Source organism: Mustelus asterias, chromosome 3 (assembly GCF_964213995.1).
Source record: "Mustelus asterias chromosome 3, sMusAst1.hap1.1, whole genome shotgun sequence".
Taxonomy (NCBI): domain Eukaryota; kingdom Metazoa; phylum Chordata; class Chondrichthyes; order Carcharhiniformes; family Triakidae; genus Mustelus; species Mustelus asterias.
The window spans coordinates 3,318,220-3,326,742 of record NC_135803.1 but is presented as its reverse complement, the minus strand read 5'-3'; the positions used below and the strand labels follow the sequence as shown (position 1 = coordinate 3,326,742).

The window sequence follows — 8,523 nt, the reverse complement described above, 5'->3', positions numbered from 1 at the left end:
CAGGCAGCATCCTGGTAAATCTCCTCTGCACTCTTTCCAGCGCTTCCACATCCTTCTTATAGTGAGGTGACCAGAACTGCACGCAATATTCCAAATGCGGTCTCACCAAGGTCCTGTACAGTTGCAGCATAACCCCACGGCTCTTAAACTCCAACCCCCTGTTAATAAAAGCTAACACACTATATGCCTTCTTCACAGCTCTATCCACTTGAGTGGCAACCTTTAGAGATCTGTGGATATGGACCCCAAGATCTCTCTGTTCCTCCACAGTCTTCAGAACCCTACCTTTGACCCTGTAATCCACATTTAAATTAGTCCTACCAAAATGAATCACCTCACATTTATCAGGGTTAAACTCCATTTGCCATTTTTCAGCCCAGCTTTGCATCCTATCTATGTCTCTTTGCAGCCTACAACAGCCCTCCACCTCATCCACTACTCCACCAATCTTGGTGTCATCAGCAAATTTACTGATCCACCCTTCAGCCCCCTCCTCTAAGTCATTAATAAAAATCACAAAGAGCAGAGGACCAAGCACCGATCCCTGCGGCACTCCACTAGCAACCTGCCTCCAGTCCGAAAATTTTCCATCCACCACCACCCTCTGTCTTCGATCAGATAGCCAGCTACCTATCCAATCGGCCAACTTTCCCTCTATCCCACACCTCCTTACTTTCATCATAAGCCGACCATGGGGGACCTTATCAAACGCCTTACTAAAATCCATGTATATGACATCAACCGCCCTACCTTCATCAACACACCTAGTTATCTCCTCAAAAAATTCTATCAAATTTGTGAGGCACGATTTGCCCTTCACAAATCCGTGCTGACTATCCCGGATTAATCCGCATCTTTCTAAATGGTCGTAAATCCCATCCCTAAGGACCTTTTCCATCAATTTACCAACCACCGAAGTCAGACTAACCGGTCTATAATTACCAGGGTCATTTCTATTCCCTTTCTTAAACAGAGGAACAACATTTGCCACTCTCCAGTCCTCTGGCACCATCCCCGTGGACAGTGAGGACCCAAAGATCAAAGCCAAAGGCTCTGCAATCTCATCCCTCGCCTCCCAAAGAATCCTAGGATAGGTGGTAGTTTTTGACAGGTTCAGATGTGATGGGCGAAGGGCTTTTTCTGAGCTCTCAACCTCTGACCCAATGACAGTTACATCCCTGGAATGAATATAATGAAATATAAAGTTTAAAACAATGTGCCTGTTCATTCAGTTACAACTTTAGCTGCAGACATTAAATGACGTCCAACGCCGGCATCTCCACATCATGACATTAAATGATCCAGGTGCTTCTGTTTAAGATTTGCCTACCATAAGGTCACAATACAATGAAGGCTTTGCAAATCTCCAAGCAGCACAATTGAAATGGGACTGATCCATCTGGGATACAAGAGTCAGATTGCCAGTACTGAACCCAGGGGCTGGAGATTGGGCATCCCTGCGTTCTGGAATCCGTACATTGCTGAAAGTCAGCTAAATCCTCACACATTAAAGCACCACCTAATATAGTTTCTGGTCTGAGTTGAACTAGGTTAGGTTGGCTGGGTTAACGGCTACGTTGCTACACTGCGCCTCAGCGCTGCTTTATGGGGAGAGGACAGTTTTTAAACAGGATGTGGGTGTAACTGGCTGGGCCAACATTTATTGCCCATCCCTAAATTGCCTTTGAACAGAATGGCTTGCTGAGCCATTTCAGAGGGTACTTAAAAGTGCTGGAGTCACATGTAGGCAGACCACGTAAGGATGGCAGATTTTCTTCCCTCAAGAACATTAGTGAACCAGACTGTTTTATTTTATGAGAATTGTCAATGGTTTCATGGTCGCCATTAGACTTTTAATGGACTTTTTATGGAATTCAAACCCCAAGATCAGCCCTGATGGTATTTGAATCTGGGATCCCAGAGCATTTCCCTGGGTCTCTGGATTATAATTCCAGTGACAATACCACTACTCTGCCTCTCTACAATGTGGGTGATGAGTTAGAGGTTCTACCCCTGATTGCCATGCCATGAGCATTACTACTAAGTGTGTGCCAGATCCAGTGTGATGCTGTCAGTTGTTGAATAGTTTCGTGTGTAGAGTGGCCATTTGCCTGTGGTACTGGAAGATGACCACAGTGTAATCCCATTTGCCAGTGTGAGTCAGTGAGTGAGGAGCAGGTTGAGTTGGGAAAAGAGAATAAGTGAAATTCAGGGTCAGGTATCAGTTAGAAGTCAGCACATCATGGGCATTTCCAGAAAGTGGAAAATGAGCTGGTTCTTGCCTTGTGTGTGGGTGGGGATGCCCCATCGAGCTGATCTGTGTGGAGATTGCTGCTTGTGTTAATCTCATGCATCTCATTCAGTCCAGAATGAATGTGTTCGAAATTCCCAGTGCAGGTTTTTGTTTCAGATTCATTTTGAGATTTTGTTTTGAACAAGCTGCCTAAATCTGAGCAGAACCTTATCTCAGTTGAAACCGAAGTTTGAACAAACACTGCTTGAGCCTAATTCAGTAAGAAGTCTCACACCAGGTTAAAGTCCCAACAGGTTTATTTGGAATCACGAGCTTTCGGAGTGCTGCTTCTTCATCAGGTGAGTGGCAAGTTGGGTTCACAAACAGGGCATATATAGACACAGACACGATTGCAAGATAATGGTTGGAATGCGAGTTTTTACAGGTAATCAAGTCTTTACAGGTACAGACAATGTGAGTGGAGAGAGGGATAATCACAGGTTAAAGAGGTGTGAATCGTCTCAAGCCAGGACAGTTAGTAAGATTTTGCAAGCTCAGGCCAAATGGTGGGGGTTACATGTAGTGTGACATGAACCCAAGATCCTGGTTGAGGCCGTCCTCATGCATGCGGAACTTGGCAATCAGTTTCTGCTCAGCGATTCTGCATTGTTGGTGTTGCTCTTGAAGGCCGCTTTGAAGAATACTTACCCAAAGATCGGAGGCTGAATGCCCTTGACTTCTGAAGTGTTCCCCGACTTGAAGGGAACACTCCTGCCTGGCGATTGTTGCGTGGTGTCCATTCATCCATTGTCATAGCATTTGCATGGTCTCGCCAATGTACCACGCCTTGGGACATTCTTCCCTGCAGCGTATCAGGTAGACAACGTTGGCCGAATTGCATGAATATGTACCGTGTACCTTGTGGGTGGTGTTCTCACATGAGATGGTGGTATCCATGTCGATCCAGCACGTCTTGCAGAGTTCTGTAGTGTCATGGCGGCACGGTAGCACAGTGGTTAGCACTGCTGCTTCACAGCTCCAGGGTCCTGGGTTCGATTCCCGCCTGGGTCACTGTCTGTGTGGAGTTTGCACATTCTCCTCGTGTCTGCGTGGGTTTCCTCCGGGTGCTCCGGTTTCCTCCCACAGTCCAAAGATGTGCGGGTTAGGTTGATTGGCCATGCTAAAATTGCCCCTTAGTGTGCGTAGGTTAGAGGGATTAGTGGGTAATATATGTAGGGATATGGGAGTAGGGCCTGGGTGGGATTGTGGTCGGTGCAGACTTGATGGGCCGAATGGCCTGTTTCTGCACTGTAGGGTTTCTATGATTTCTATGGTTGCTGTTCTCCTGAAGGCTGGGTAGTTTCCTGAGAAGAATGGTCTGTTTGAGGTTGCGCGGTTGTTTGAAGGCAAGTAGTGAGGTTGGCCTTGGCGAGATGTTCGTCTTCATAGGTGACATGTTGAAGGCTCCAAAGAAGATGTCATAGTTTCTCTGCTTCGGGGAAGTATTGGACGATGAAGGCTATCTGTCCGCTGTTTGTCTTCTGAGGAGGTCGGTGCGGTTTTTCGCTGTGGCGCGTCAGAACTGTCGATCGATGAGTCGAGCGCCATATCCTGTTCTTACGAGCCTAATACAGAATGATTTTTTAAAAAACACAGCTTTCAGCCATTGCCTGTTGATTTCCAGTATTTTAAAGCAGATGTAATTAACTGGTGGAGACATGAGATGAGTGTACTTTGGGAAGAACAGGTGGGTTTGGACCTCTGATTCCCAAAGCTCTCCACAACTTGGGAGGGGGGGGGGGGTGGAGATCTCCTAGCCTCCTGTTTGGATCTGCTGTAGATTTGTTAATGGAGATTGATCAATAATTCCATTATCGTCCGCAACATGCCCATCTGCTTCCACCTTAAACATCCAGTCCCTCCACCACTGGCAGCCATGTGCATCATCTTCAAGATGCACTGCAGGAACTCACCAAGGTTCCTTCGGCAGCACGTTCCAAACCTGTGGCCTGTTTGGCCAAGAAGGACAAGGGCAGCTGACACACGGGAACACCACCACCTGCAAGTTGTCCAGACCCCACACCATCCTGACTTGGCATTATATCGCCGTTTCTTTACGGTCTCTGGGAAATCCTGGAACTCCCTCCCGAAATGAACTGTAGACTGCAGTGGTTCTGGAAGGTGACTCAGCACCACCTTGTTAAGGGCCATTTGGGATGAGCGATGAATGCTGTCCTGGTCAGCGACACCCACATCCTGTGGGAAAGTAAAATAAAATGCACCCATCAGGATGATGGAAGGAGAATTCGATTGGCCTTCGTCTCTTTCGTTGTTTTGCAAGTCCTATGTTGAAGTTGAGGCTGGAGCTGAGACACAGTGGTTGACCTGTTTGTTGACATGTTAGTGAACTGTCCAGTTGTGCAAATGAGCAAGGTGTACTCTGTCTAAACTCTTACTACACTCTGTCTTCAGCTCTCACATAATGGTTATATGGGCAGGTACAAAGAGTGTTGTGTGGTTTTATTATATTATGAATCACCAATTTCTGGTGGGGAGGTAAGTGGGACAATGCAAACATTGTTAACTCTGAATTGAAAATATGTTGAGGAGGGGGATGGTGGGGCAGATGCTGTACCCGGTTCTGGCTGTAGAAATTCCATTTGAATCTGAACGATTGAAATGTGTCAGACCCAGGTTGCTTCCTACAGTTTGCCTAATTCGGCTTATTGTGTTCTTACAGCCCTCGGATCACTTTCCCTGCATTGGTCACTCAGAATGTGCAGCTTTTATTTTTAGTAACAGTTCACACCAACCAGTCCCATTCTCGGTAAAAGCAGATAGACATCAGCTCGAGGACAGACTGAGCAATTTGCAAATGTATGATTTCAATGATCGAGACTGGTAAAACCTCTTGGCTTGTTCAGCCAATGGTTGACTGGATTTGGGTACTCGGCCCTCTTCACTCTCTGCAGAATGATGACTTTTCACTTCATACACTCAACATTCCAGAGTGTTTTTTCATTGTTTCCTTCCTCTCCAGAAGCTCATAACTCAGTGTCTAAAGTTCCACAGATGCCAGCTCTCCTTCAGAGCATTCCCAAAATGGGCAGTCATGATGTATGTGAAGATAGATGCGAGCCAAGAAACTCCGGGATCTGTTGTTGTAGCTCCATTGTCAAGCTGGCAGTGTTCAGCTAATGGTGCTGAGCAGTGTGTGGCCAGCTACCTGACTGTTCTGTTCTACAGTGTGCTGTACATTTACCAACAGGACCATGGGGAGAACATAGGATCAGAAGGAGGCCATTCAGCACCTCAAGTCTGTTCTACCATTCAGTCAGACTTGGTTGACTTGTACCTCATTTCCTTGATGTCCATGGTCAACAGAAACCTTGAGTTTTACAGCACAGGAAGAGGCCTTTCAGCCCATCATGTATGTGCTAGCCATCAAGCACCTATCTATTCTAATTCCATTTTCCAACACTTGCTCCAAAGCCTTGTATGCTGTGATGTTTCAAATGCTCATCAACTGGTTTCTTTAGTGGGTCTGAGTATGCGTGAGTGACATGATCGGTAGAATGGGTTTAGTCTTACTATGAGGGACCTGTGTAACTAGCTGCCTCCAGTTCTGTGGCCATGCTACACTCTATTTCCATAACTAAAGAAGATTGAAAATCTCAATGTGTTTGACTATCTTTGTGTGGCCGAGTTACCACACCGTCCAAATCTCAGACTTGAATATATGTGTACCACAGCTGTTGGAGGGAAGGACGGGCAAATTTCCATTATCTTTTGGGTAGAAATAGTGCTCCCTGAATCAAGGGGAGGTGGTGTGGCATTGCCGCTGGATTAGTAATCCAGAGACTCGGTAATGCTCTGGGGCCCCGGGTTCGAATCCACAGCAGTTGGTGAAATATTGAATTCAATAAAAATCAAATTAAAAGTCTAATGATGACCATCCATTGACTCTGTCGACACTTCCCGCTGCCTCAGCAAAGCAGGCAGCATAATTAAGGACCCCACGCACCCCGGACATTCTCTCTTCCACCTTCTTGGAAGGCCCTTCAGCCCTTCACCTCCACTGGCTTGGAGGGCCGATGGGCCTGTTCCTGTGCTGTTTTGTTCTTTGTTCTTCCATTGGGAAAAAGGTACAAAATTCTGAGGTCACGTACCAACCGACTCAAGAACAGCTTCTTCCCTGCTGCTGTCAGACTTTTGAATAGACCGACCTTGCATTAAGTTGATCTTTTTCTACACCCTGGCTATAACTGTAACACTACATTCTCCATTCTCTCCTTTCCTTCTCTATGAATGGTATGCTTTGCCTGTATAGCGCGCAAGAAACAATACTTTTCACTGTATCCCAATACATGTGACAATAAATCAAATCAAAATGTCCTTTAGGGAAGGAAATCTGCTGTCCTTACCCGGTCTGGCCTACGTGTGACTCCAGATCCACAGCAATGTAGTTGACTCTTAATTTGCCTCTGCGATGGGCAATTAATGTTAGCCCAGCCAGCAACGCCCACATCCCACAAACACACAAGAAAAAAGATAAGCTCTAATTGTAAGATTGTCTTTTCTTGTTGTGGATTCGCTCCCAGAGATAAGACTTTATTTATAGTTAGCCTAGTCAATCCCTGCATTTCAGACATCTCAGTTACATCACTCAGCTTTCTAAACTCGAGGGAATAGAAACCAGATTTATGTAATTTGTGCAGTGTGTGCAGGAGGGTTTCCTGACACAATATGTGGATAGGCCGACAAGAGGTGAGGCCACATTGGATTTGGTACTGGGAAATGAACCGGGCCAAGTGTTAGATTTGGTTGTGGGAGAGCACTTTGGAGATAGTGACCACAATTCGGTGTCTTTTGTTATTGCAATGGAGAGGGATAGGGCCGTACGGCAGAGCAAAGTTTACAATTGGGGGAGAGGTAATTATGATGCGATTAGGCAAGGATTAGGGGGCATAAGTTGGGAACAGAAACTGTCAGAGAAAGGAACTAATGAAAAGTGGAACTTTTTCAAGGAACAAATACTGGATGTCCTTGATAGGTATGTCCCTGTCAGGCAGGGAGGAAATGGGCGAGTGAGGGAACCATGGTTCACGAAAGAGGTGGAATGTCTTGTGAAAAGGAAGAGGGAAGCTTATGTAGGGATGAGGAAACAAGGTTCAGATGGCTCGATTGAGGGTTACAAGTTAGCAAGGAATGAGCTGAAAAAGGGGCTTGGGAGAGCTAGGAGGGGACACGAGAAGTCCTTGGTGGGTCGGATCAAGGAAAACCCCAAGGCTTTTTACTCTTATGTGAGGAATAAAAGAATGACCAGGGTGAGGTTAGGGCCGGTCAAGGACAGTAGTGGGAACTTGTGTATGGAGTCAGTAGAGATAGGCGAGGTGATGAATGAATACTTTTCTTCAGTGTTCACCAAGGAGAGGGGCCATGTTTTTGAGGAAGAGAAGGTGTTACAGGCTAATAGGCTGGAGGAAATAGATGTTCGGAGGGAGGATGTCCTGGCAGTTTTGAATAAACTGAAGGTCGATAAGTCCCCTGGGCCTGATGAAATGTATCCTAGGATTCTTTGGGAGGCAAGGGATGAGATTGCAGAGCCTTTGGCTTTGATCTTTGGGTCCTCACTGTCCACAGGGATGGTGCCAGAGGACTGGAGAATGGCGAATGTTGTTCCTCTGTTTAAGAAAGTGAATAGAAATGACCCTGGTAATTATAGACCGGTTAGTCTTACTTCGGTGGTTGGTAAATTGATGGAAAAGGTCCTTAGGGATGGGATTTACGACCATTTAGAAAGATGCGGATTAATCCGGGATAGTCAGCACGGATTCGTGAAGGGCAATTCGTGCCTCACAAATTTGATTGAATTTTTTGAGGAGGTAACTAAGTGTGCTGATGAAGGTAGGGCAGTTGATGTCATATACATGGATTTTAGTAAGGCGTTTGATAAGGTCCCCCATGGTCGGCTTGTGATGAAAGTGAGGAGGTGTGGGATAGAGGGAAAGTTGGCCGATTGGATAGGTAACTGGCTGTCTGATCGAAGACAGAGGGTGGTGGTCGATGGAAAATTTTCGGATTGGAGGCAGGTTGCTAGCGGAGTGCCGCAGGGATCAGTGCTTGGTCCTCTGCTCTTTGTGATTTTTATTAATGACTTAGAGGAGGGGGCTGAAGGGTGGATCAGTAAATTTGCTGATGACACCAAGATTGGTGGAGTAGTGGATGAGGTGGAGGGCTGTTGTAGGCTGCAAAGAGACATAGATAGGATGCAAAGGTGGGCTGAAAAA

At 46.2% G+C, this 8,523-nt stretch overlaps 1 protein-coding gene across 5 annotated transcripts in view; it reads left to right on the top strand.

Annotated features, from left to right (window-relative positions):
- Positions 1-8,523, top strand: part of ccdc50a (coiled-coil domain containing 50a) — a 352,068-nt gene that overhangs the window by 940 nt on the left and 342,605 nt on the right. The gene's annotated exons all lie outside the window — the stretch shown is intronic.